The 27,669-nt window shown below is 38.5% G+C and overlaps 1 long non-coding RNA gene across 1 annotated transcript in view; it reads left to right on the forward strand.

The window, feature by feature from the left end:
- LOC122239594 overlaps nucleotides 1-5,391 on the forward strand; it is a 44,108-nt gene extending 38,717 nt beyond the window's left edge. Inside the window, exons 2-3 of the long non-coding RNA XR_006218825.1 lie at nucleotides 3,365-3,479; nucleotides 5,223-5,391. This is a non-coding gene — a long non-coding RNA (uncharacterized LOC122239594). The remainder of the gene's footprint in view (nucleotides 1-3,364; nucleotides 3,480-5,222) is intronic.
- Nucleotides 5,392-27,669: the final 22,278 nt, after the last annotated feature.

Here is a 27,669-nt window from a genome sequence, read left to right on the forward strand (position 1 = left end):
ATCATGATCTTAGCCCAAGTCAGCATTTACCCGACTGAGCCACCCAAGTGCCCCGAGACTTTATAATGTTTTAGATGGGAGTTAAAGAGGTCCTGAGTTAGTAGAATGGCAGTGAGAATATAAATAAACATATCTGAGCAGTGTTTCAAGTTAGGTTTCTGACAGTTTGGAGACTCCAAAGTTTTCAATGTGATTGATTAGGAGGATCAGAAATTCATTTTAATGATTCAAAGGATTCAGGAAAAAGTTGGTCTGTAGGTGGGAGAGATACATTTTGTTTCTGGCCACCAGACTTAGAAATCCTGGTCTGGGGGTGCCTGGGTGACTCAGTTGTTTGAGTGTACAACTCTTAATTTTGGCTCAGGTCATGATCTCACCGTTCATGAGTTCAGGCTCTGTGGTGACAGCACAGGCCTGTTTGGGATTCTCTGTCTCCCTGTCTCTGCCCTTCCCTCTCTCTCTCTCAAAAATAAATAAACAAACAAACATATATTTTTTAAAAAGTCCTAAAAAACAAAAAGAAAAAAAAGCAATCCTGATCTGGAACTCAAGCAAGAAGTCAGAATTAGAGACATAAATGTAGCCATGTCATAAGTCTACCCATTTCATAACTCATAACTACAGTGAAGAGTTTATTTGCTATCAACAGCTCTGATATACCATTTGTGGTCCTCAACCTGTTCCCTGGGGGAATGAGTGTATGAGGGAGCAAACAAATAACAGCAGCAAAAATTACAAGGAAATTGTTTTAATCAGGTTTAAAACTTAGGCTCATGTAAGAATTAAAAAAATTCCTTTCAACAGTGCTTAATGTTTTAATATAACTGCTCAGGGTCTCTGTTAGCTTTTCACTTTAAGATAGCATCTGGGTTTGTGATGGAGAGGTGGCTTCTATGATCTCATTGCTTGAAGAAGTCAGAATTTTTAGATTCATGTACTGTCTCAAGGCTCCTCTGGTTGCCGTGGTGATGTCCTTTGTTGTTCCTGCTGCTCTCCCTGTCAGCATTTGGACTCTTCTCCTGCAGTTTGGTCAGAGCCTAATGATGTTTCTTGGCTGACATGGCTGTTGGTGTTAGAGAGCTGGCCAGAAGTTAGAGACAACTCAGCTTAGGTAGCTTACTCTGAGACATGATCGTCACCCAGACTCAGAAACCTCAACTGGCAAGTTCCGTAGCTAGATGCTTTGGGGCTGACCTATGCCAACCTTGGGAAAGCTGAACTCAGAGGCTTTTTCTGACAAAGCTCAGAAATTTATTTTGATACTTTCTTGTCCATTTGCCCTTTTAATTTATTTAGTATCTGTCACTATCCACCCTTCCCTTCCAACACACATGCACACTAGAGTATCAATAAATGATAATGGGGATCTTGTCAGTTCTTGTTCATTGCTAAATCACAAGCTCCGAGGAACGAAGTACTGGTCACATGGTTGACCATTAATAGGTCTTTGCCAAGTCAATGAGGACATAAATAATGGATGAAATCCCTAAGGAAGTGTATGTCACATGAGACCGAGATGAGGACTAATCTGTTTAGTACATCTTCTACCTTCTATTTTAGAGGTAGATGGCAGATGAGGTTCCAGGGAAGGAAACTGATAACTGATCAGGAGAAGTATGAAGAGGATGGAGTGCAGAAGAGTGGGAGAACCGTGTGTTGGTAAAGAGCAATAATCAGTTTTGTCAAAGGCTTCAGAAATAGAGTAGGAGTAACTGAGTTTGACAACTGGGGAGTTATTGGTCATTTTGGGGAAACTGCAAACACATGAATCTGGGAGAACTCAGATTTCAAGGAATTGTGCCATAAAAGGGAGAAGAGAATTGTAGCAGTAAGTAAAATCTTTTGTGAAGGTTAACAGTGAAAGTAAGAAGAGATGAAGATACGTCACTGGGATCTTCAGAAACAGGACTCATGAAGAGTTTTTTAATATATAGGGAGGAACTGGTGCAGGAAAAGGAGAAAGACTAAAGAAAGGTGGTTTATGAATTAAGGTCTCAGAACTTAACTGGGAAAGGATGAGATCAACCTTAGAAAGGAAGACAAGAAAGAAAGAAGAATGAATGGTAATTGGAACATCTGATGCAAATGGGAAGAACATAAAGTAATTTACATCAGATTTTGCTTAGGTAAGGTGTCCAGGTTATCTGCTAACAGTGCATGTGCGCAGAGCCCTGTGAAACATTGTGAAACAGGGCCAGGTCATAAGGCTGACCCTTCTTTTGCACATTCTTCGACCCTATCTTGACTGAAGGTGAGTGGCCATATTCCCTGGAAATGCCTTCCCAGAGAATTTTGAAGGCGGGAGTTCTTTAGTTTTTGTTCATACTCAGATAGACTTAGTTGAGAGCCAATTATCTTTCCCCATAGGGAAATTAATTTCCAAGGAGATATCTGGGTGCTCTCGGGTTCCCTAGAATTTATACGAGGATCTCAATAGATCCCAAACTCAACTCTCTGATCCTGGGTTATGTAACTAATATGGATAATTCAAGTAATACAAGCTTCAGATTCCTTTGTACCCTAGCAATGCTGACTCATTATCAAATAAAATGTATTTACTCTGAGTGTTTCTTTTTACTTGATTTTCTTAAGAGCTGATGACAGAGTCCGCTAATATCCTATTTTAGATTATTCTATGATAATCAAGAGTTAATGCATTTATATGCTGATGGGAAAATTATGTGGTAACATAACTTCCTATTTGTTCTTTACTGATTTCATATATATGGATTTTGTAAAAATGTGTTTTTTTGGACAAGGTAAAAGTTACACAAAGAAGTACATAATGTGCACTTTTAGAGTTAAAATGTGTATTTAAAATTGTTTTGAATTAATAAAAATTTTATAGAGTGGTGCTTGCCTTTCTTGTGCTTTTTAATTGTCACTAATTTTTTCATTTATCATATATTAGCTGTAATGTGCAGATTCTGTTCCAGATACTGGGGATATAAATGTGGAAGAGATACAGTATTTAAATTTTAAGGAGTTTATGGTCTGGTTATGGGAGACAGACAATTGTAATAAAGTAAGTACAGTAGTATGTGCTAAGAAAGAAATGTGTACAGGGTGGAGTAGAGCCCAAGGGAGGGAGTAGTCAATTTCTGTCTCACAAGGATGGGAATCTACCGTCAAGAAAGATTATACTGATGAAATATGATGGCCGAATCCTGAAAGGTAAGAAGGCGCTTTTGTTAAGTTTGCCATTAGATAATATAAAGTCTTTGAGGACTAGGAATCTCCTACAAGTTTGTGTTTGAGCACAAAGGAAGAATTTGCCAGTAAATGAAAGACTATAAAGTTACCCAATTCTCTAAGGTTTGCAAGTTTTAAAACTATTGTAAAAGGTATTTTTTACAATTACCAGTAGGTGGCAGTGTTACCCCATGAAAAGAGACTGCTCACCAAAAGTTGAAGATGACTCTTCAGTTTCCAAACCTGACAATGAGGGTTTTCTGGGTTAAAAATGGATGAGAAAAAAAGTGAGTTTGAAATTTTTTTTCCTCTGCAGGCAAGTTTTAACTTGAATAAGCCAATGTCTGCCCTCTCCACTTCCCATTCATCCTGAGCCCTAGAGATTTCCATAAAATTGACTTGGACACCTCTCATTCCAAGGCCTGTGGGAGTCTAAAGCCCTCCTCAGGATTTCTGCACTCCATTGACCCAGAAACAAAACTGAGCTCTCTGCCTAAAAGCCCGTTCACATTAAACATTCATGACTTTAAGAGCCTTTAGTGAAGATTTGGAGAAAGGATAGCAAGCTGAGTTTCTATAACAGCAATGCAAACCTCAAATGAATCAGGCAGCCTCTTAGGTCTCAAAATGTCCTTTGGCCACCCACCACCATGGGGTTTTATTGAATTCTTTTGTTTCAGCTTTTATCTAGTTGGTTCCTCTTTCTCCCTTCTTGGCCCTGGACTTCAGATTCTTTTCCCTCTTTCTGTTAAGCTTTCCTTCATATTTCCCTGCCCTCTTTCCCTTCCCTCTCCCTCTGCCTCCTTCTCTCTTCCTGTCTTACCCCTACCTTCAAACCTATCAAGGTGCTCTACAGTAGAGGGCTCTTCACTCAGTGTGATCCCCTTCCTTTGAAGGCAGTAGTGGCAGTTTATTACCCTGAAACAGAAACCAAACCCTCCGTTTTCAAGTGTAATAAAAATACTTAAAAAAAAAAACACACCTTGCAGATATTTTTTAAAAAACTTCCCTCATGGTTTTCAGCTAGTGGTTGCAGGTTTTTCTGTAGCAGGGTGATATTAAATGAGCTTTTTGGGGCGCCTGGGTGGCTCGGTTAAGCAACCGACTTCGGCTCAGGTCATGATCTTATAGTTTGTGAGTTCAAGCCCTGCGTTGGGCTCTGTGCTGGCAGCTCAGAGCCTGGAGCCTAGTTCAGATTCTATGTCTCCCCCTCTCTCTACCCCTCCCCTGCTCACGCTCTGTGTCTCTCTGTCTCTCAATAATAAATAAACGTTAAAAAAAATAAAAAAAGCTTTTTAATGTTCTTTCCTCCCTGTCCTCCATATGCATAGAAAATAAATCTCACTCCTTCATCATCTATCATATTTGTATTATTTGCTGCTGATGTTTTATTTTTTCCATAGAGTTATCTGTGTAACTCATTGTGATCCCAGAATTGGTACCACTGTGCAAATTGATTGGTCTGTAGGGGACCATTCCCTCCCCACCAACCAAACTTTCATGAAAATTTTGAATATAAAGAAAATTTGAAAGAATTGTTGAAAGAACCTATTACCTAGAGTCTGATTCTTAACATAGTATTATATTTGCCTTCTATCCATCCATCTTATTTTTGATGTATTGCAAAGTAAGTTGCAGACATAAGTATACTTTACTCCTAGATATTTCAGCATGCATATAATTAACTGGAGTTTAATATTTATTTTCAGTTTATGTATGTTGGGTAAAATTTATGTCACAGCGATATCCAAATCTCAAGTGTACAATTAGATCAGTTTTGACTGATACAAAAGCCAGGGTTACCCAAAGCCCTATCAAGATACAGAAAATTTCCATAGAGGAATTATTTGGTTGTTTTTCCACACAGAGGGAGTATAAAATGGTTAAATTCTAGACTTTTTTTAGGTCTGCATAAACTGTTGGGAGGGAATTGCTTATTGTAGTCAAAGGGATTTTCACTGAGTTTTATTTTGTAGGTGTAGAAACACATCTCAGATTAAGGTCTGCATCTGTGCCTTTTTTTGTTTCAGTGTGATCTCTGTGATAGAAGTAAGCAGGAACAGTCAGAAGTGAAATGGTCAGTGCCTGTGAATTAAGAGCAAGAACTTGGTTTATTTATTTTTTAATGTATCTCAACTACTTGGAATGCTTTATACCTTTGGCATTCAATAAATATCTGTTGTCTGTAGACTATCTGCTACAAAAACTTACTGGATCTATTTTATAGCTATTGTTTGTTCACCTAGAAAATAATCATGGGATCATAGAAGTCAAAGCCACAGAAAGTGTCACACATCTTCCTCAGCTGTTCATCAGTCACTACTTGAAATAGGGTTAAAGGTAGAGGATGTGATACTAAGAGCCTTTCAAGGACACAGAGGTGAGGAAAGAAGGGCAGCTAAATTCAGCAGAACAGTGTTGACGGCCCAGCCATAAAGAGACCTGGATTCTGAGTACTCTTCTGCTTCCTATTAGAGTTCAGACCTAGTGCTTGACCTTTCCAGGGCCTGCAGTACATGTAGATGAGTAGTTACTGCTCCTTGAATGTGTTTATATGGAAAATGCCTGATGCATTCCTTAGAGGAAGGAATATATAGCAGAAAACAGTAGCATGTTATTTTATTAAACTAAGTTATAGTTAAGGAATTCAGATATACTTTTAAATGCTACACCAAATTTCAATACCCCAAATGCCCACTGAAGCCCATTACAAACCATTGCTTGCCATTCTTTGTTTATGAGTGTGTTTCCCACTTTACTGACTTAAAGTCAGATATGTGGAGTGAAATCTATCTCTGAATTGCCATCTTGGTTACAAATTATCTTCTTCCAAGATGGAAATTTTCTCCAGAAGAAATAGTAGTATTTTGGTCATTGTTTAGTTGAGGGGAATAAAAATTCACTCTAACTAGTTTAAGCAGAAAGAGGTTCATAACAGAGTATTAAACAGCTTACAGATTGTAGGTTGGGTTTCCAGGAATGGTTCCCAGACTGATACTGGCTGTCAAGGGCTTGTTTCTTTGCCACAGTTAGGATGCTGTAATATCAGAAAGACGCCATCACCACAACTATCAGTTCCAGAGCTTCTGCTATGAACAAAAAATAGCCTGCCAATTTAGGAAGTTGCTCTTCCAGCTGCTATCCCAGACTATGCCACTGCTGTTCCAAGTCACCAACACAAATGGATGCCAGAGTCCAATAAAATCTGGAAACCTGGGTGAAAGAGATTGGGAAATCATTTTTAAGCTTTTTAGCCCTGGCATTGTAGAAGAGGTTAGGGCATGTACCGAGTGAGCCATTTTCTCAACGTCTAGTAGAAATATCTAGCATTTGGAGATCTGACCACGATGGCAATATAGGAGGCTCCTGAACATCCCTTCTTCTGTGGATGCACCAGATGTACAGCTATACTGAGAGAAGTACCCTCTGAAAGAAATCCAAAAACTAGCTGAGCAACTCCACACATTGGGCAGAAGAGATAATACCAAATGGGTAGGAAACGCCGAGACATGCTATAAACCCTTTCCTTGTACAGTGTCATAAAATTAAAAGGAAACTCCTAACTCAGCTTCTCTCTGGGGAACAAAGAATTTGGACTGCACATCTAGCACACCAGCTTATGACTTCCAACTGAGGTACTGCAATCCTTCTTTCTGTGACACAGATGGATCTCGCACACCCTTGCCTACTGGGGGCCATTAAGAACAAAGGCGGTGGCCTGAACGATCATAAAAGTTTTGAGTGATGACCAGGAGCTTGGGTGGAACTGGTTGATGAAATTCATCTACATGAGACTACTCTGCCAAACTGGGAGAGGTGGCTTTTATATCTAACGTGCAGAAATCAGCAGAATAAAGACATCTAGATTGGAAAACCAACAGGGCTTCCATCTACAAGACCCACCAGACTGTTGCATACAAAGAAGCAGTTTGCAACAGGTGTGTAAGCACTTGACACAATTGTCTCCCCAGGATCGGAGTAGAGGGAGGAGGCAAAAAAGCGACCATCTTCCAGTCTTTCACTGAAAGGGATCCAACTGCATACTTTACAAGTTGCTGTCTGAGGCTCCAGCTTTTAATTTTAACATGCATTAGGGGCTCTCTGCAATCCTTCCCTGAGTCCAAAAGAGACAATGGGCTCTTCCCCTGCCTTATCTCTCTGGCTTGCTTCAACAATAAAACCAAATCACCAGTATTTCCCTGAAAGCAGCTTCTACACACAGCTGACACCTACTTTTGCAGCTTTTGCCTGAGGGAGAGGCCCCCAGGTCATCTAGGTCTGATAGCCAATGCAGAGTCTCACAGGATTGTAGCAAAGAAAGAAGTTCCTAATAGGTGGGAGCAAGTAAACACTTGCCACAGCTATACCCCCAAGGCTCAGCACTGAGGGATCAGACAAAAATGCCCATGTTGTAGTCTTTCCCTAAAAGGGGTCTGACTGCATACTTTACATGCTATTGTCTGAGGGTCTGACTTTTAATTTAGCATGTATCTAGTGGTTGGCTGTGATATCCTCTAAAGACGGGGGAAGCTTAGAAATTTTCATGGCCTTTTCCATTCAGCTAAATACAACAGTAAAACTTAATTGCCAAGATTTCCCTGGAAGGAGCTTGTACACATGTATGGGCCCCCAGCTTTTGTGGCTATAGTTTGAAGGATGGGCCCCCAAACCACCTAGCTCTAATAGCCAACAGGGCTTGCATGCATGAGTCCCATAGGGCTATAGCAAACAGGAAATTATTTATTTATTGTTTGTTTTTTAATTTTTTAAATGTTTATTTACTTTTGAGAGAGAGAGGTGTGAGCAGGGGAGGGGCAGAGAGAGGGAGGCATAGAATCTGAAGCAGGCTCTGGGCTCTGAGCTGTCAGCACAGAGTCTGACGACGGGGCTCGAACTCACAGACCATGAGATCATCACCTGAGCCGAAGTTGGATGCCCAACTGACTAAGCCACCCAGGTGCCCCTATTTATTTATCTAAAATATATTTTATTGTCAAATTAGCTACCATACAGAATATACAGTATGCTCTTGGCTTCAGGAGTAGATTCCCATGATTCATCACTTACATAGAACAACACCCAGTGCTCATCCCAGCAAGTATCCTCCTCAATGCCTGTCACCCATCTCCCCACCCCCAACTTTCCTATTCAACCCTCAGTTTTTTCTCTGTATTTAAGAGTCTTTTATGGTTTGACTTTTGTAACTATTTTTTTTCTTCCCTTAAGTAATTTTTAAATGGGTGCAGAAATACCCCTCTCTGACTATATACCTAGGCTTGACACAAAGGGAGTAGGCAAAAATACCCATTACCCAGGTTCTCCCTGAAAGGGACTGAACTACATACTTTTATAGTTGCTGCATGAGGGTACAGGTTGTAATTAGCCTGCATCCAAGTGATGAGGGAGCAAGAGGAAAGCTGATGGCAGAGTACAAGCTAACACCGCCAAGGCCCCTACCACCTTCAAGGTGGGATATGTGTGACATTCCTTAGACACTCCTGGCTGCCCAAGAACAAATGAAAGGGAAAAACAAATTGTTACAGAGATCACAGTCATGCAGGACCCGAGTCTCCATCAGCTTGCAATTGTCTTAATGATTTACAAGAAAAAAAAAAAATCTCAATAATTAGACCTCCAGAAACTTACAGACTCAATTTTCTGGAGCCCTAATATCACCCCCTCCATAGGATACGAAATCTTACATATTCAGTCACTCCTCACACTTACAATGCAGTTCTTTCTACCAATGGGTCCTGTTTCCATGCTAAAATAAAAACACCTTTTTTGCACCGAAAATGTTTCAAGAATTGTTTTTTGGCCATTGACTCCAGAACTCCACTCTAAACCGCATCACAAGTGCTGACTGTAATCCTCCCCTTTGTGATAAGAGTTGGGGGTCTTGCATACCCTTACCTACTGGGAGTCACAAGAACAAAGATGGTGACTTGGACAGTCATAAAGGTTTGAGAGCCGATTAGGAGCTGATTGACAAGCTTCATCTCCTACATGAGACCATGCTGTCAAACTGGCAGAGAAAAGTTGATTATAATAATAAAGGAGTCAGTTCATTAAGAGGATATAACATCTGTAAATACTATGCACTGAGTACCTAAATATGTAAAGCAAACACTAACAGTTCTGAAGGGAGAAATAGCAATAAAATAGAGGGGAACTTCAGTATCCCAGTTTCAACAATAGATAGATTGTCCAGACAGAGAATCAATAATGAAACTTGGATTTAAATGACATATACAGAACATTTTATCCAAAGCAACAGAATACACATTCTTCTCAAGTACACGTGGGACATTCTCTGTGATAGGTCATGTTAGGCTACAAAACAAGTCTTAGTAAATTCAAGAAGATTGAAATCATATCAAGCATCTTTTTTGGCCACAGTATTATGAAAGTAAAAATCAATTACAATGAGATTGGAAAATTCACAAATATTTGGATATTACAGCATGATTCTGAAGAAAAGATGGGTAAAAGAAATCAAAGGAAATATCTTGAGACAAATATGAGCACTGGGTGTTGTATGGAAGCTGATTTGGCAATAAATTATATTAAAAAAATTAATGCAAGGGATAAAAAAGGAAACACAACATACCAGAACTTATGGGATGCCACAAAAGTAGTTCTAAGAGAGAAACTTATAGTGATAAATGCCTACATTAAGGAAGAAGAAAGATTTCAAATAAACAACTTACTTTACACCAAGGAACTAGAAAAAGAACAAACTAAGTCCAAAGATAGTAGAAGGATGGAAATAGCAAATATTAGAGTGGAAATATATGAAATAGAGACTGAAAACACAACAAAAAAGATTAGTGTAACTAAGAGCCGGTTTTTGAAAAGATAAAATAGACAAACTTTTAGCTAGACTCATCAGGAAAAAAAACCCTCAAAATCAGAAATAAAAGAGACATTACAACTGATATTACAGAAATACAAAGGATCATAAGAGAACACTACAAGTAGTTACACCCCAACAAATTGAAAGAAACAGATAAAAGAAATAGACAAATTTCTAGAAACATATAGCCTACCAATAATGAATCATGATAAAACAAAATCTGAATAGACCAACTACTAGAAAGGAAATTGAGGCAGTAATCAAAACCTCTCAACAAACAAAAGTTCAGGACTGGATGGTTTCATTGGTGAATTCTACCAAACATTTAAAGAACTAATACCCATCCTTCTCAAGCTCTTCCAAAAATAGAAGAGGAAGGAACAGTTCCAAACTCATTTTAATAGGTCAGCATTATCCTTATATCAAAGCCAGATGAGGACACTACAATAAAAGAATATTACAGTCTATTATCTCTGATAAATGTAGATGAAAAAATCCTCAAAAGTTAGCAAACCAAATTCAACAATGCATTCAAAGGATTATATACTGTGATCAATGGGACTTATTCTATGGAAGCAATGATGGTTCCACATCCACAAATTAATTGATATACAACACTTTAAAAATAAAGGATAAAACATTTTTTTTTAATTTTTAAAAAATATTTATTTTTGAGAGCGTGAATGTGAGCTGTGGAGGAGCAGAGAGAGAGGGAGACACAGAATCCAAAGCAGGCTCCAGACTCCAAGCTGTCAGTACAGAGCCTGATGAGAGCACAGACTCATGAACCGTGAGACCATGGCCTGAGATGAAGTCAGACATTTAAGTGACTGAGCCCCCAGGTGCCCCTATTCTGATCATTTCAATAGAGGCAGAAATATTGTTTGATAAAATTCAATATCCTTTCATTATAAAAACTCGACAAACTGGGTATGGGGAGGTACCTCAATGTAACAAAGGTCTTATATGGCAAGCTTACAGTTAACCTTATACTTAATAGTAAAAAACTGAACCTTTCCTCTAAGATTGGGGGCAAGACAAGGGTAACCACTCTTGCTGCTTTTATTCAAAATAGTACTGGAATTTGTAGCCCGAACAATTAGACAAGAAAAAGAAATAAAATAATCCAAATTGAAAAGGAACAAATGAAATAATTTTTTTTTTTTTTTTTTTTTTGCAGATGACATATAAAGACCTCACACTGAAACTGTTAGAAGTAATAAATGAACTCGGTAAAGTTGCATGATACAAAATCAAAATACAAAAATTAGTTGCTTTTCTGTACCCTAACAACAAACTATCAGAGATAGCTCCACTTTCTCATGAGGCTTATGACTACTCTCTCCCTTCCAGGATAGTTATTTTTATCTTCCTGACCATTTTATTACTGTATATATTTTTCTCTTTTTTGCATGTGCTGAGCAATTTGTTTTTGTTTTGATTACTAGATTGATTTTTTTTTCAGTTCAGTCTTATACATATCTCTGTCCTCAACACATAGTATTGCCTGATACACAGTGAGCACTTAGTAAATGAAGTACTTGTGTCAAAAGGGTGATTGACTAAAAGAATATTAAGGGATAGAAGGGCATGGTTATAATTAGAGTATAGAATAGAACAATTAAGAGTGAAGAGTATAACAGGTGAAAGGGGGGAACTTGTATTCAGCAAGGCAAAATAAAGAAATGGTAAGGTCAAAGATACAGTGGTGCAGGCAGGTGATTCAAGAGATGGAGAAGGATATCAGAATTGCATTGGCTGAGGAACCATGTTGGGAGTGCTTACCATGGAAGGTGTAGTACATGAAGATGGAGTAGAAGATTGAATAACCATGGTAAGATAGTAGAAAAAAAAAACACTATCTTGCCAGATAGTACATAATAGTGGACATAGGATGATCTGAAGTGATTGGTATAGAATTTCAATGAAATTCAGTTGCCAAGAATTGGTATTAGATCAATACCTGCTTCTAGGCAGGGGGGAATAAGGGGAATGCAAACATGTCCTCTTTGCCCCATGAGCTCCATAAGAAAATGGGAGAAGGAAGGATCTTCACTGGGAATGGTTTTTTTTTTTTTTTTTTTTTTTGAATGGTAAAATAGAGTAAATATCAGTACAGGTGAAAAACTAAAAAATACAGAGAAGCCAAAAGAAAAATCTAAAAATTGCCTAAAACCTGCTCTACCATCAGAGACCCCAAATATTAATTTTTTTCTGGATTTTTTTCTAGTATAAATACATACCTTAAAAAGACTTTTGTTTAATATTGAGCAAAAGTGATATTGTACTGCACATCCTATTTTTAATCTTTTTTACTCATGGTTTGCACAGAATTTGAGTGCAGATACAGGTGTATGTGTGTATATATATATATATATATATATATATATATATATATTTAGATCTGATGGAGAGACTATGGAAATACTTAATATCACCTGTGTTTCTGATAGCTCCCCAATTCCTTGTTCTAACCTCTTGTGATTCCTGGATCCATTGCAGCCATTTATCTTTATATGACACCCCCATTTTAATAAATGCCACAATTTTTGCTTAATCTAGCCCAAGTTATTTTTTATTCTTTCTTTTAATATATAATGCCTGTCAACCAATGGTGTATAGTGTAATATTTTACCTCTATTCTTTCCATCACAAGATCATTACTCTTTTTAATCTTTACTAAAATGACAGGTGGGAAAATCCTTATTTAAAATTGTGTTGGGGCACCTGGGTGGCTCAGTTAGTTGCGTGTCTAACTCTTGACTTTGGTTCAGGTCCTGATCCCAGGATCGTGGATTGAGCCCTGCATTGGGCTCTGTGCTGAATGTGGAGCTTGGTTAAGATTCTCTTTCTCCCTTTGCCCCTGTTCTCTGCGTGTGCGCACACGCGTGCACACACACACACACACACACACACACACACACACACACTCTGTCTCTCTCTGTATGTGTCTATATATGTATATATATATATATATATATGCATATGTGTGTCTCTATGTGTGTGTATGTGTTTATGTGTGTGTCTATATACATATATACATATATAGACACACATAGAGACACATATACATATATACACACATAGAGACACACATATACATATGTACACACACATAGAGACACACTTATACATATATACACATTGAAGGCATGGCTATAAAATGGTAGAAATAACTGGCTATGAGATTGTAGCAGTATCTCTTTTGTGATGGTGTTGTGAGAATTACATGAGGTAATACTCATACAGCATTTAGAATAGTGCCTGGTAGAGTAAGCACTCAATCAACATTAAGGATAACTCCTGGTTAAGTTGGAAAGACATAATTAAAGGAAAGAGGCCAATAGTTTGGGAAAGTGATTAGAGAGGTAGGCTCACTGAGAGGTAAGCCTCGAGATGATTAGAGAAATTAGGTGTTGTTTAGTTTCACAGTTCAGAATTCCAGAAATGCAGTGATTCTGAATGATGGCAATGTTTTGAGTATTTCCTGAGAGATTTCAAGTAGAGGCTGAGTTTGTTGTAGCAGTCCAGGTCAGACAACTGTGCAGTTACTATTTAGTGGATCCTCCATGTGAGTGACTAAATCAGGTGGAATGTGACAGGACTTCAGATGTGAAGGAGCATCCTGAGCCAGATGCTAGAGATCTTCATGAACACTGGGGAGTGCTTTGAATGGAATGAGAACAGTAGCTATATATAATGGTGGGGGCTTCAAATGAGAGGGTGTTGTTGAAGGATGTTAAAAGAAAAAGAAAAAGGAGTTATGAAGTGCTTGCATGGAGCTTGGAGAGTAAGTAACCTGACTCTTTTTTTTTTTTTTTTTTTTAATATATGAAATTTACTGTCAAATTGGTTTCCATACAACACCCAGTGCTCATCCCAAAAGGTGCCCTCCTCAATACCCATCACCCACCCTGCCCTCCCTCCCACCCCCCATCAACCCTCAGTTTGTTCTCAGTTTTTAACAGTCTCTTATGCTTTGGCTCTCTCCCACTCTAACCTCTTTTTTTTTTTTTTTTTTCCTTCCCCTCCCCCTTGGGTTTCTGTTACGTTTCTCAGGATCCACATAAGAGTGAAACCATATAGTGTCTGTCTTTCTCTGTATGGCTTATTTCACTTAGCATCACACTCTCCAGTTCCATCCACGTTGCTACAAAAGGCCATATTTCATTTTTTCTCATTGCCACGTAGTATTCCATTGTGTATATAAACCACAATTTCTTTATCCATTCATCAGTTGATGGACATTTAGGCTCTTTCCATAATTTGGCTATTGTTGAGAGTGCTGCTATAAACATTGGGGTACAAGTGCCCCTATGCATCAGTACTCCTGTATCCCTTGGATAAATTCCTAGCAGTGCTATTGCTGGGTCATAGGGTAGGTCTATTTTTAATTTTCTGAGGAACCTCCACACTGCTTTCCAGAGCGGCTGCACCAATTTGCATTCCCACCAACAGTGCAAGAGGGTTCCTGTTTCTCCACATCCTCTCCAGCATCTATAGTCTCCTGATTTCTTCATTTTGGCCACTCTGACTGGCGTGAGGTGGTATCTGAGTGTGGTTTTGATTTGTATTTCCCTGATAAGGAGTGACGTTGAGCATCTTTTCATGTGCCTGTTGGCCATCCGGATGTCTTCTTTAGAGAAGTGTCTATTCATGTTTTCTGCCCATTTCTTCACTGGGTTATTTGTTTTTCGGGTGTGGAGTTTGATGAGCTCTTTATAGATTTTGGATACTAGCCCTTTGTCCGATGTGTCATTTGCAAATATCTTTTCCCATTCCGTTGGTTGCCTTTTAGTTTTGTTGGTTGTTTCCTTTGCTGTGCAGAAGCTTTTTATCTTCATAAGGTCCCAGTAATTCACTTTTGCTTTTAATTCCCTTGCCTTTGGGGATGTGCCGAGTAAGAGATTGCTACGGCTGAGGTCAGAGAGGTCTTTTCCTGCTTTCTCCTCTAAGGTTTTGATGGTTTCCTGTCTCACATTCAGGTCCTTTATCCATTTTGAGTTTATTTTTGTGAATGGTGTGAGAAAGTGGTCTAGTTTCAGCCTTCTGCATGTTGCTGTCCAGTTCTCCCAGCACCATTTGTTAAAGAGACTGTCTTTTTTCCACTGGATGTTCTTTCCTGCTTTGTCAAAGATGAGTTGGCCATACGTTTGTGGGTCTATTTCTGGGGTTTCTATTCTATTCCATTGGTCTATGTGTCTGTTTTTATGCCAATACCATGCTGTCTTGATGATTACAGCTTTGTAGTAGAGGCTAAAGTCTGGGATTGTGATGCCTCCTGCTTTGGTCTTCTTCTTCAAAATTACTTTGGCTATTCGGGGCCTTTTGTGGTTCCATATGAATTTTAGGATTGCTTGTTCTAGTTTCGAGAGGAATGCTGGTGCAATTTTGATTGGGATTGCATTGAATGTGTAGATAGCTTTGGGTAGTATTGACATTTTGACAATATTTATTCTTCCAATCCATGAGCATGGAATGTCTTTCCATTTCTTTATATCTTCTTCAATTACCTGCATAAGCTTTCTATAGTTTTCAGCATACAGATCTTTTACATCTTTGGTTAGATTTATTCCTAGGTATTTTATGCTTCTTGGTGCAATTGTGAATGGGATCAGTTTCTTCATTTGTCTTTCTGTTGCTTCATTGTTGGTGTATAAGAATGCAACTGATTTCTGCACATTGATTTTGTATCCTGCAACTTTGCTGAATTCATGTATCAGTTCTAGGAGACTTTTGGTGGAATCTATCGGATTTTCCATGTATAATATCATGTCATCTGCAAAAAGCGAAAGCTTGACTTCATCTTTGCCAATTTTGATGCCTTTGATTTCCTTTTGTTGTCTGATTGCTGATGCTAGAACTTCCAGCACTATATTAAACAACAGCGGTGAGAGTGGGCATCCCTGTCGTGTTCCTGATCTCAGGGAAAAAGCTCTCAGTTTTTCCCTGTTGAGGATGATGTTAGCTGTGGGCTTTTCATAAATGGCCTTTATGATCTTTAAGTATGTTCCTTCTATCCCGACTTTCTCAAGGGTTTTTATTAAGAAAGGGTGCTGGATTTTGTCAAAGGCCTTTTCTGCATCGATTGACAGGATCATATGGTTCTTCTCTTTTTTTTTTTGTTAATGTGATGTATCACGTTGATCGATTTGCGAATGTTGAACCAGCCCTGCATCCCAGGAATGAATCCCACTTGATCATGGTGAATAATTCTTTTTATATGCTGTTGAATTCGATTTGCTAGTATCTTATTGAGAATTTTTGCATCCATATTCATCAGAGATATTGGCCTGTAGTTCTCTTTTTTTACTGGGTCTCTGTCTGGTTTAGGAATCAAAGTAATACTGGCTTCATAGAATGAGTCTGGAAGTTTTCCTTCCCTTTCTATTTCTTGGAACAGCTTGAGAAGGATAGGTATTATCTCTGCTTTAAACGTCTGGTAGAACTCCCCTGGGAAGCCATCTGGTCCTGGACTCTTATTTGTTGGGAGATTTTTGATAACCGATTCAATTTCTTCGCTGGTTATGGGTCTGTTCAAGCTTTCTATTTCCTCCTGATTGAGTTTTGGAAGAGTGTGGGTGTTTAGGAATTTGTCCATTTCTTCCAGGTTGTCCAATTTGTTGGCATACAATTTTTCATAGTATTCCCTGATAATTGTTTGTATCTCTGAGGGATTGGTTGTAATCATTCCATTTTCATTCATGATTTTATCTATTTGGGTCATCTCCCTTTTCTTTTTGAGAAGCCTGGCTAGAGGTTTGTCAATTTTGTTTATTTTTTCAAAAAACCAACTCTTGGTTTCGTTGATCTGCTCTACAGTTTTTTTAGATTCTATATTGTTTATTTCTGCTCTGATCTTTATTATTTCTCTTCTTCTGCTGGGTTTAGGCTGCCTTTGCCGTTCTGCTTCTATTTCCTTTAGGTGTGCCATTAGATTTTGTATTTGGGATTTTTCTTTTTTCTTGAGATAGGCCTGGATTGCAATGTAGTTTCCTCTCAAGACTGCCTTCGCTGCGTCCCAAAGCGTTTGGATTGTTGTATTTTCATTTTCGTTTGTTTCCATATATGTTTTAATTTCTTCTCTAATTGCCTGGTTGACCCACTCATTCGTTAGTAGGGTGTTCTTTAACCTCCATGCTTTTGGAGGTTTTCCAGACTTTTTCCTGTGGTTGATTTCAAGCTTCATAGCATTGTGGTCTGAAAGTATGCATGGTATAATTTCAATTCTTGTAAACTTATGAAGGGCTGTTTTGTGACCCAGTATATGATCTATCTTGGAGAATGTTCCATGTGCACTCGAGAAGAAAGTATATTCTGTTGCTTTGGGATGCAGAGTTCTAAATATATCTGTCAAGTCCATCTGATCCAATGTATCATTCAGGGCCCTTGTTTCTTTATTGACTGTGTGTCTAGATGATCTATCCATTTCTGTAAGTGGGGTGTTAAAGTCCCCTGCAATGACCACATTCTTATCAATAAGGTTGCTTATGTTTATGAGTAATTGTTTTATATATCTGGGGGCTCCGGTATTCGGCGCATAGACATTTATAATGGTTAGCTCTTCCTGATGGATAGACCCTGTGATTATTATATAATGCCCTTCTTCATCTCTTGTTACAGCCTTTAATTTAAAGTCTAGTTTGTCTGATATAAGTATGGCTACTCCAGCTTTCTTTTGGCTTCCAGGAGCATGATAAATAGTTCTCCATCCCCTCACTCTCAATCTAAAGGTGTCCTCAGATCTAAAATGAGTCTCTTGTAGACAGCAAATAGATGGGTCTTGTTTTTTTATCCATTCTGATACCCTATGTCTTTTGGTTGGCGCATTTAATCCATTTACATTCAGTGTTATTATAGAAAGATACGGGTTTAGAGTCATTGTGATGTCTGTATGTTTTATGCTTGTAGTGATGTCTCTGGTACTTTGTCTCACAGGATCCCCGTTAGGATCTCTTGTAGGGCTGGTTTCATGGTGACAAATTCCTTCAGTTTTTGTTTGTTTGGGAAGACCTTTATCTCTCCTTCTATTCTAAATGACAGACTTGCTGGATAAAGGATTCTCGGCTGCATATTTTTTCTGTTTAGCACACTGTAGATATCGTGCCAAGCCTTTCTGGCCTGCCAAGTTTCAAAGGAGAGATCAGTCACGAGTCTTATAGGTCTCCCTTTATATGTGAGGGCACGTTTATCCCTTGCTGCTTTCAGAATTTTCTCTTTATCCTTGTATTTTGCCAGTTTCACTATGATATGTCGTGCAGAAGATCGATTCAAGTTACGTCTGAAGGGAGTTCTCTGTGCCTCTTGGATTTCAATGCCTCTTTCCTTCCCCAGTTCAGGGAAGTTCTCAGCTATAATTTCTTCAAGTACCCCTTCAGCACCTTTCCCTCTCTCTTCCTCCTCTGGGATACCAATTATGCGTATATTATTTTTTTTTAGTGTATCACTTAGTTCTCTAATTTTCCCCTCATACTCCTGGATTTTTTTCTCTCTCTTTCTTTCAGCTTCCTCTTTCTCCATAACTTTATCTTCTAGTTCACCTATTCTCTCCTCTGCCTCTTCAAGCCGAGCCATCGTGGTTTCCATTTTGTTTTGCATTTCGTTTAAAGCGTTTTTCAACTCCTCGTGACTGTTCCTTAGTCCCTCGATCTGTGTGGCAAGAGATTCTCTGCTGTCCTGTATACTGTTTTCAAGCCCAGCGATTAATTTTATGACTATTATTCTAAATTCACTTTCTGTTATATTATTTAAATCCTTTTTGATCAGTTCATTAGCTGTTGTTATTTCCTGGAGATTCTTCTGAGGGGAATTCTTCCGTTTGGTCATTTTGGATAGTCCCTGGCGTGGTGAGGACCTGCAGGGCACTTCCCCTGTGCTGTGGTGTATAACTGGAGTTGGTGGGCGGGGCCGCAGTCTGACTTGATGTCTGCCCCCAGCCCATCGCTGGGGCCACAGTCAGACTGGTGTGTGCCTTCTCTTCCCCTCTCCTAGGGGCGGGATTCACTGTGGGGTGGCGTGGCCCGTCTGGGCTACTTGCACACTGCCAGGCTTGTGTTGCTGGGGATCTGGCGTATTAGCTGGGGTGGGTAGGCAAGGTGCACGGGGGGCTGGAGGGGCAGGCTTAGCTCACTTCTCCTTAGGTGATCCACTTCAGGAGGGGCCCTGTGGCAGCAGGAGGGAGTCAGATCCGCTGCCGGAGGTTTAGCTCCGCAGAAGCACAGAGTTGGGTGTTTGCGCTGCGCGAGCAAGTTCCCTGGCAGGAACTGGTTCCCTTTGGGATTTTGGCTGGGGGATGGGCGGGGGAGATGGCGCTGGCGAGCGCCTTTGTTCCCCGCCAAGCTGAGCTCTGCCGTCTGGGGGCTCAGCAGCTCTCCCTCCCTTTGTCCTCTGGGCTTCCCGCTTTCTGAGCAGAGCTGTTAACTTATGACCTCCCAGATGCTATGTCGCGTTTGCTGTCGGAACACAGTCTGTCCGGCCCCTCCGCTTTTGCCAGCCAGACTCGGGGGCTCCGCTTGGCCGGCAAGCCGCCCCTCCGCCCCGGCTCCCTCCCGCCAGTCCGTGGAGCGCGCACCGCCTCGCCGCCCTTCCTACCCTCTTCCGTGGGCCTCTCGTCTGCGCTTGGCTCCGGAGACTCCGTTCTGCTAATCCTCTGGCGGTTTTCTGGGTTCTTTAGGCAGGTGTAGGTGGAATCTAAGTGATCAGCAGGACGCGCGGTGAGCCCAGGGTCCTCCTACGCCGCCATCTTCCGGAACCCCCCTCAGTAACCTGACTCTTAAGAGTGCCCAAGCAATCTTCTCTCTGACCACATGGATAAAAAGGTGAGAGATTGCTTATTTGCTTTCTCCCAGGGTCTCGGTCACTTCACTTCTCTAGTCAGTCTCTTTTTTGTTAAATGAGGTTCAGAAAAGCAGTTTCTTTATTGGTTACTCTGTTTTTTGAGAAGCAGAATTATTGACATAACAGAAATCTTGGAATATTTTAGGTTATCTGCTTTGTGAGAATCAAATGAGACTGCAGATGTGCCTGGGTGGCTCAGTCGGTTAAGTGACTGTTGATTTCAGCTCAGGTCATGATCTCAGGGTCATGGGATTGAGCCCCACATCAGGCTCTGTGCTGACAGTGTGGAGCCTGCTTGGGATTCTCTCTCTCTCTCTCTCTCTCTCTCTCTCTCTCTGCCCCTTGCCTGTTCATGCGTGTGCTCTCTCTCAAAAATAAATAAACTTAAAAAAAAAAGACTAAAAAATGAAACAAAACCAAACAAATGAGACCATGTATTTAGGAATGTTTTGAAGAGGATAAAGGGTTCCAAATGTCTTTATCCTTAAAAATCACATTAAAAGTAGGATGAGAACTGACATTCTCATAGTTTCTGCAAACGAAGTCACTAAATTGTGTTTTATAGATAAGTAAAATTTTAATAAACAAAGATCAACGTTGCTGTGCTAGTTATTAAGTCCCTAAATTCTTAAGCCCTTCTGTATTCTGCTTTGTGATGCTGGGGCTTGGACTCTGTAAACTCCATTTCTGCTGTCACCTGGCTCCCTGTTAGGCTCTGCCAGTAGGTGGCATTAGAGGGAGAATGGGAGATGGAAGGAGAGAGAAGGGACTTGCGCCATCCTGTTGGCTTCTAGTTTTCTTCTTTTCTTTCTAATCCTGTGAGCATTGGTCCAGTGACCCTTTCACCACGCAGCTGCATTTCCCTTCTACAGCGTTAACTGAGATGGTTTGCAGGCCTTCCAACACTAGCCACCTCTCCAGCCCCCAATGTAAGCACCAGGCAAGCAACTCCCCTCCCCAGAGGTTGGGAGTCTCCGCAACGGCCCTCTTCTACTAGATTTCTAAATTTTAACAACCACTTTCCTTGTTCACCTAACCCTATAAAGGTGGTGCTAGCTGCTTCCTGCAGTTGCTATTTCTGTGATATCTGTGTCCTTTTTTTACTCCTCCAGTTGCCAGTTCTTTATTTTAAAATCACTCTGTTTAAATAGCTGGTGTGGTTTCTACCTCTTGACTGTACTCAGACTGATAAAATTGTCTTAATAATTTTTTAAGTTGTGGATAATTTAGGGTTATGTCTTCTGTTTGTTTGTTTTTATTTATTTTTTTCTTTAAACAGTCTTCATGCCCAGTGCAGAGAACAGCATGGGGCTTGAACTCATGACTCTAAGATCAAGACCTGAGCTGAGATCATGAGTCAGATGTTTAACCAACTGAGCCACCCAGGTATAACCCCAGATAAGGTTATATCTTAGTTGTATGTAACCTGCATTTATTATATAATGTTATTTAGTGTACGATAACGTTTTTCCAAAAAATTAATTATAACAAATATTATAGACAGAAATAAAAATTAAGTAAGTTTAATTTTATGAAAAACTTGCATTGCTCTTATTTTTTTCCATTTTACTGCAGACTAATGAATATTTCATCAGAGCCTCACTGTGGACAGCCATGTGGGAACTACCTACTTAGTGTAAAAGATTAGGTTTGAAATTAAAATGTTTCACTCTGGCCCAGACTCACAAATTTAGGTGATATAATTGACATTTCTGAGCTCCAAATAAAACAGATTAAGTTCTAAATTTACTTTTGAAAGATAGGATATAAATGCCCATCATAAAAATTCGATTTGAGGTGGTTAATTTGAAAATCTCTAAGATCAGCATTGCTCCTTTGGTATCTTTCATCCGTATGGAACTCTTAAGATAAAAATCTTCAGTTTGGTCTCATTAATGTACTTTCTCCCTTTATTATTTACAAACCCATAAAGTTAAAGATAAATAAGTTATTACAGGGGCGCCTGGGTGGCGCAGTCGGTCAAGCGTCCGACTTCAGCCAGGTCACGATGTCGCGGTCCGTGAGTTCGAGCCCTGCGTCAGGCTCTGGGCTGATGGCTCGGAGTCTGGAGCCTGTTTCCGATTCTGTGTCTCCCTCTCTCTCTGCCCCTCCCCCGTTCATGCTCTGTCTCTCTCTGTCCCAAAAATAAATAAAAAACTTTGAAAAAAAATTAAAAAAAAATAAGTTATTACATGTAAAATACTTGTGGGGAGGAGGTTTTGAATTGTTACTCTTCTTGGGATTGAACCTGTGTTGGGGGTTCTGGTTTTAGCTATGAAATCAAAATAGATCAGTTCTTGGTAGCCAAGGACGTCACTCATTAGTCCACCTCTATCTATCAATTGATTGAAAGAATGTAGGAACGAGTAAAATAATGAATTAAAAAATCTATCCCAGTCTTTCCATTCTACTTGCTTAACTCCTTTCAGAGCACAACCCAGTTTATTTCCATTATTCATGCTCACACGTTCTTTTCCTGTTTTCTCTCACCACACATCTTTGTGATCTAGAGCACCTTATCTTCTGTATTCTATATCCATAAAAATTTTTCTTTGGTCCCTAAGCTTCCAAAATAACAATCTTTAACTCAGAAAAGCTAAATTATATGGTTTCAAGGATTGATCTAGTCTGGGTGTGTCCTGCAATAACCTAATTTATTGGACAGGGAGTATTGTTCTGATTAATACCAATATTTAAATTTATATGAATGTGGTAATGGTGAGAGAGCCAGTGATGATTTTATTTTTTCTTTCTAAATTTTATTATTATTATTATTATTATTATTATTATTTTAATTTTCTTTATTTGTTTTTTGAGAGAGAAAGAGAGAGAGAATGGTCAGGGGTGGGGCAGAGAGAAAGGGAGAGAGAGGGAATCCCAAGCAGGCTATATGGTGCCAGCACAGAGTCCAGTGTGGGGCTCAAACTCATGAACTGTGAGATCATGACCTGAGCTGAGATCTAGAGTCAGATGCTTAACCAACTGAGCCACCCAGGTGCCCTTATTATTATTATTTTTTGTTCTATAGAGTACCTCTTTTCTGGGTAGGTAGGAATACTTCATTGATCATAAAATTGTTTTGATGAATGTAGATTTAAGTATGGGGAATGAAAATGGTCCTAAAACATATTTAAGCCAAACGATTTCAAATTGTCAAATTCATCCTTCCGATTTCTGGGAAGTGTTTTTATTTAAGTTTATTTATTTATTTTGAGAGAAAGAGAGAGAGAGAGAGAGAGAGAGAGTGGGAATGAATGAATCCAAAGCAGGCTCTATACTCTCTGTGCAGAGCCTGATGTGGGGTTCAAACCCATGAGCCATGATTTCATGACCTGAGTCGAAGTCTGATGGTTAACTGAGCCACCGAGGCACCCCTCTGGGATGTGTTATTTTATTAAACCATAATTATATTGGCTCTCCTTTATTTGGAAATGACAAATAGTATTTAAAAATTTTTATTACCATTTTCTTTGTTGGAACATGTCACTTTAAATCACATTTATTTCAACAAAGATAATTAATTTTCTTTGAACTTTGTTCAATCTCACTTTTAGTTTAATTCTAAAACATGACATATATTGGTTGTCTCAGATGGATATGATCTTTTAAGCTATTTTCTTTTACTCATTTATAAAATTTTTTGAATGCCAGAAAAAAATCATGAATGATCCTTAATGATGAAAAAAGTCAACAAAAATTAGAAAGTTCCATCAATTTACAACAAATAAATGAGCAAAGGTAGGTAGGTCTATGATGATACTTGTAGTAGACACCTCATGTGATTACTGTTTAATGGCCAACTCAGAAGAGGTGAAATGATCTTCAACACATGCAATGGGTACCCAGTAACTACATTTATATACTGACTTTCTGTCTGTAACTGAATTATCCAGGATGGTTAACCTGATTTAACCTTGCTCAATCAGATTCTTTCTCTCAAGAATTTAAAACTTAGAATTGAGACATAAAGAGTAGAGGTTTTAGGAACTGGATCAGATCAATAGCAACATTCTTTTTTTTTTTTTTTTTAGTGTGAGAGAGACACAGAGTATGAGGTGGGCAAGGGGCAGAGAAAGGAGACACAGAATCCTAAGCAGCCTCCAGGCTCTGAGCTGTCAGCACAGAGCTAGACGCGGGGCTGGAACTCAGGAACTGTGAGATCATGACCTGAGCCAAAGTCCGATGCCCAACAGACTGAACCACTCAGGCACCCCAATGGCAACATTCTTAAATGCAGTCTGTGAACTTCCGTGTTTGGTATCTTCAGTTGCCCTTGCTCTTGCCCTTTCTGGGTGTATGTTTTCAAGTTATTCTGGAATTCTGTGAGCTATCCTAGTATCCAATTATTAAGGTTATCTTTTGGTTTGGACTAATCAGGATTGACTCTAGTTTCTTACAACAAAAATACTCCAGTGGAAGAAAAAGAAGAACATTGAATGAAAAGGATGTTTTAAAATTACTGGAAATAAGAAAGTCAAAATATACTGATTAAAGCTAGGTTGAGAATAAAATCTTAGGTTGTTAAGGCTTGAGGGAATTTATTCTTTAAATATTGCCTTTAACAAACTCTTTTGTAAATAGTAAATGCTATTTTGCTTTGATTTAAGGCAGCTCATTCCTATAATGACAGCATATCATTAACCTAAAAAATATCTTTTAGGCCAACTCATGATTATTAGAGCTGTTGAAAAATAGGAGAAACCTACTTTATTTGGCAGCTGTATTATAAACAATCTATAGTCTCCCAGAGGAGAGATGAATAACTTTAGTAACTTTCTGTATTTCAGACTAATATCAGTCTACATTTAGGGAGATGGTTCTTACTTAAAGGAAATCGTTTTCTATATTTGACCCATATGACACCTAACTTTCCAAACAGTTAAACCTGAACACTGTTGTATTGTCTCAATCAGAAAATGTGGAAAAATGACTCACATTGGTAAATTTTGGTTGTATATGTTGCTAAGATAATTAGTTACCTTTATTCATTCATTCATTTATTCTACAACCATTTATTGCATGCCTATTATGTGTTAGGCTCCGTACTAGTGTCTGAGATTCATCAGTTAAAAAATAGACAAAGATCTCTGCTCTTGAGATGCTTACATTCTAGTTTTAGAATGGATTTACTTTTTGGTGTTACTAATTCCACTTTTTTTCTCTTGGCTTTCAACCAGTTTGAAGCCTATTCAGATTGCATCAATCAGGATTATTTAGGGTACTGTTAATCAGGCAAGAGACTGATGGTGGACAAATGTCCACTATATAGACATCAAAAATTATTTAAAAAGTCTATTAGTTTGTGTTAGAATTCATTGAGTAATAGAACAATGTTCATATTTTGATTTGGGTTAAAAGGAGGAAATTAATATGGCAAATTAAGGAGACTAGGAAGTTTGTGAATATATATGCATATTTATGTATGCCAAATAAATATGCATTTGCCATATATGTGTGTGTGTGTGTGTGTGTGTGTGTGTGTGTGTGTGTGTAGCTATTTTACCAAATCTAGTTCAAGAGCTTATTTAACTATCCTTAGGAATTTTAGCACATAGAGATTTTAAACAACACAAGATGAACAGAAGCATAGTTTATCACTATTATAAGTTAATTACAGTACTGATGTGTAATTAACTATTGAATTCGACAGTCATAAAGAAATCGCTAAATATAACTAAGAGCATTGTCACAGTTAACTAATTGCTGATGGCCATTTTCATTTCACAAACATTACATCTGTTTGTGAGCGTATTAATTCTATGTTGTTGCTGGTTCAGTCTGTGGACTTGAACCATGTGTCAAGATGGAAGCTGCAGCCCTTGCTTTAGTCATTGAACCTGGGCTCTTTGTGAAAACTCTTAAGAACTGGCTTGGTTACTGTTCATTCTTCTGAAAACTGCATTTTCTTGTTGATCTAATAGACAAATTCAACTTTTCCTGCCAATAAGCAAAAGATTCAGAGCAGCAGTTTCAAAGTAGTTCTTTTCTTCAGGGAGTCTGCAAGGTCAAAACTGTTTCCATAATACTTAGACTATTCTTTCCCCCTTTCCAGAGGCTACATGATGTGATGGCATAGCTGCTCTGATGTTAACATATGATGAGTTTATTATGGTTTTTCAATAAGTAAATTGATACATATTCCAATATTTTCTCAGTTTTAATTTCTAACATGGTAATAATTGATTGACATGAACAAAAGCTCTTTGGTGGGCTTTCATAGTCTTTAAGAGGGCACATGGATTCTTGGACCAAAAAATTCAAATATTGCTGATTTAGAGTAATATAAAACAATTACTTGAAGAAATTAGTGTTCATAGAATTATATTCTATATAAACTTGTGGATATTTAGACATTATTTACTGGGTCCTATTATATAGTTGCCACAAACTTGTGCTGCCTTAGCATGTTAATACCTACTGTTCAAGAGTTTTATTTTTCAAGTATCTCTATTAAAATAGTAGACTTAAAATAGTAGATACTAAAATTGGTATCCCTTGCTATCATTATGAGATAATTGATTTGCTAACTTGAGGTTTTAAATAATTGTGGATTCTTCATTGCAGATTGAATTTTACCTTATGATAAATAGCTGTGAATCATTCCTAAACAATTAATAATAAATAAGCTTTCAAGTCTTAAAATTATCACAAATCTTTTCTGAAGTTTAGACATTTTATCTTGGTTTATTTGGATTGTAATAATTTGTAGATTGCTTATCTTTCCAAATTAATAGTTATATTTACCTCACTTAGGGAATCTTTGCAAAATGAGTAAGATTCTTCAAAACATGCTGGTAAAAGTCACTTAAGTTTAAGGTAATGAAGATAGCAACATGTAAAATCTCTTTTATGAATATAATCTCAAGGTTTAAAAGTTCTTCACATTTTCAGTATTTCCAATATTTACATCAAGACTTAGGATTTGAATAATAATGGTGCTGTTTATCTCAAGTGACAATTTGAAATAATTGTGTATAATGGTGGAAATTCATATATATTTTGATTATAGAATATAAATATATAGAATATAAATAGCATAGTAAGAATATATATATTTTTTAATTTACTTATTGTTTTTTACTTTACATCCAAGTTGGTTAGCATATAGTGCAACAATGATTCAGGAGCAGATTCCTTAATGCCCCTTGCCCATTTAGCCCATCCCCTCTCTCACAACCCTTCCAGTAACCCTCTGTTCTCCGTATTTAAGAGTCTTTTATGTTTTGTCCCCTTCCCTGTTTTTATATTATTTTTGCTTCCCTTCCCTTATGTTCATCTGTTTTGTATCTTAAATTCCACATATGAGTGAAGTCATATGATATTTGTCTTTCTCTGACTAATTTCGCTTAGCATAATGCCCTCTAGTTCCATCTATATGGTTGCAAATGGCAAGATTTCATTTTTTTTTTTTGATTACTGAGTAATGTTCCATTGTATGTATATACCATGTGTTCTTTATCCACTCATCTGTTGATGGGCATTTAGGCTCTTTCCATAATTTGGCTATTGTTGATAGTGTTGCTATAAACATTGGGGTGTGTGCCCCTTCGAAACAGCACACCTGTATCCCTTGGATAGATACCTAGTAGTGCAATTGCTGGGTCGTAGGGTAGTTCTATTTTTAATTTTTTGAGGAACCTCCATACTGTTTTCCAGAGTGGATGCACCAGCTTGCATTCCCGCCAAATGCAAAAGAGATCCTCTTTCTCCACATCCTTGCCAACATCTGTTGTTGCCTGAGTTGTTAATGTTAACCATTCTGACAGGTGTGAAGTGGTATCTCA

The sequence above is a fragment of the Panthera tigris genome, chromosome B3 (assembly GCF_018350195.1).
Source record: "Panthera tigris isolate Pti1 chromosome B3, P.tigris_Pti1_mat1.1, whole genome shotgun sequence".
NCBI lineage: Eukaryota > Metazoa > Chordata > Mammalia > Carnivora > Felidae > Panthera > Panthera tigris.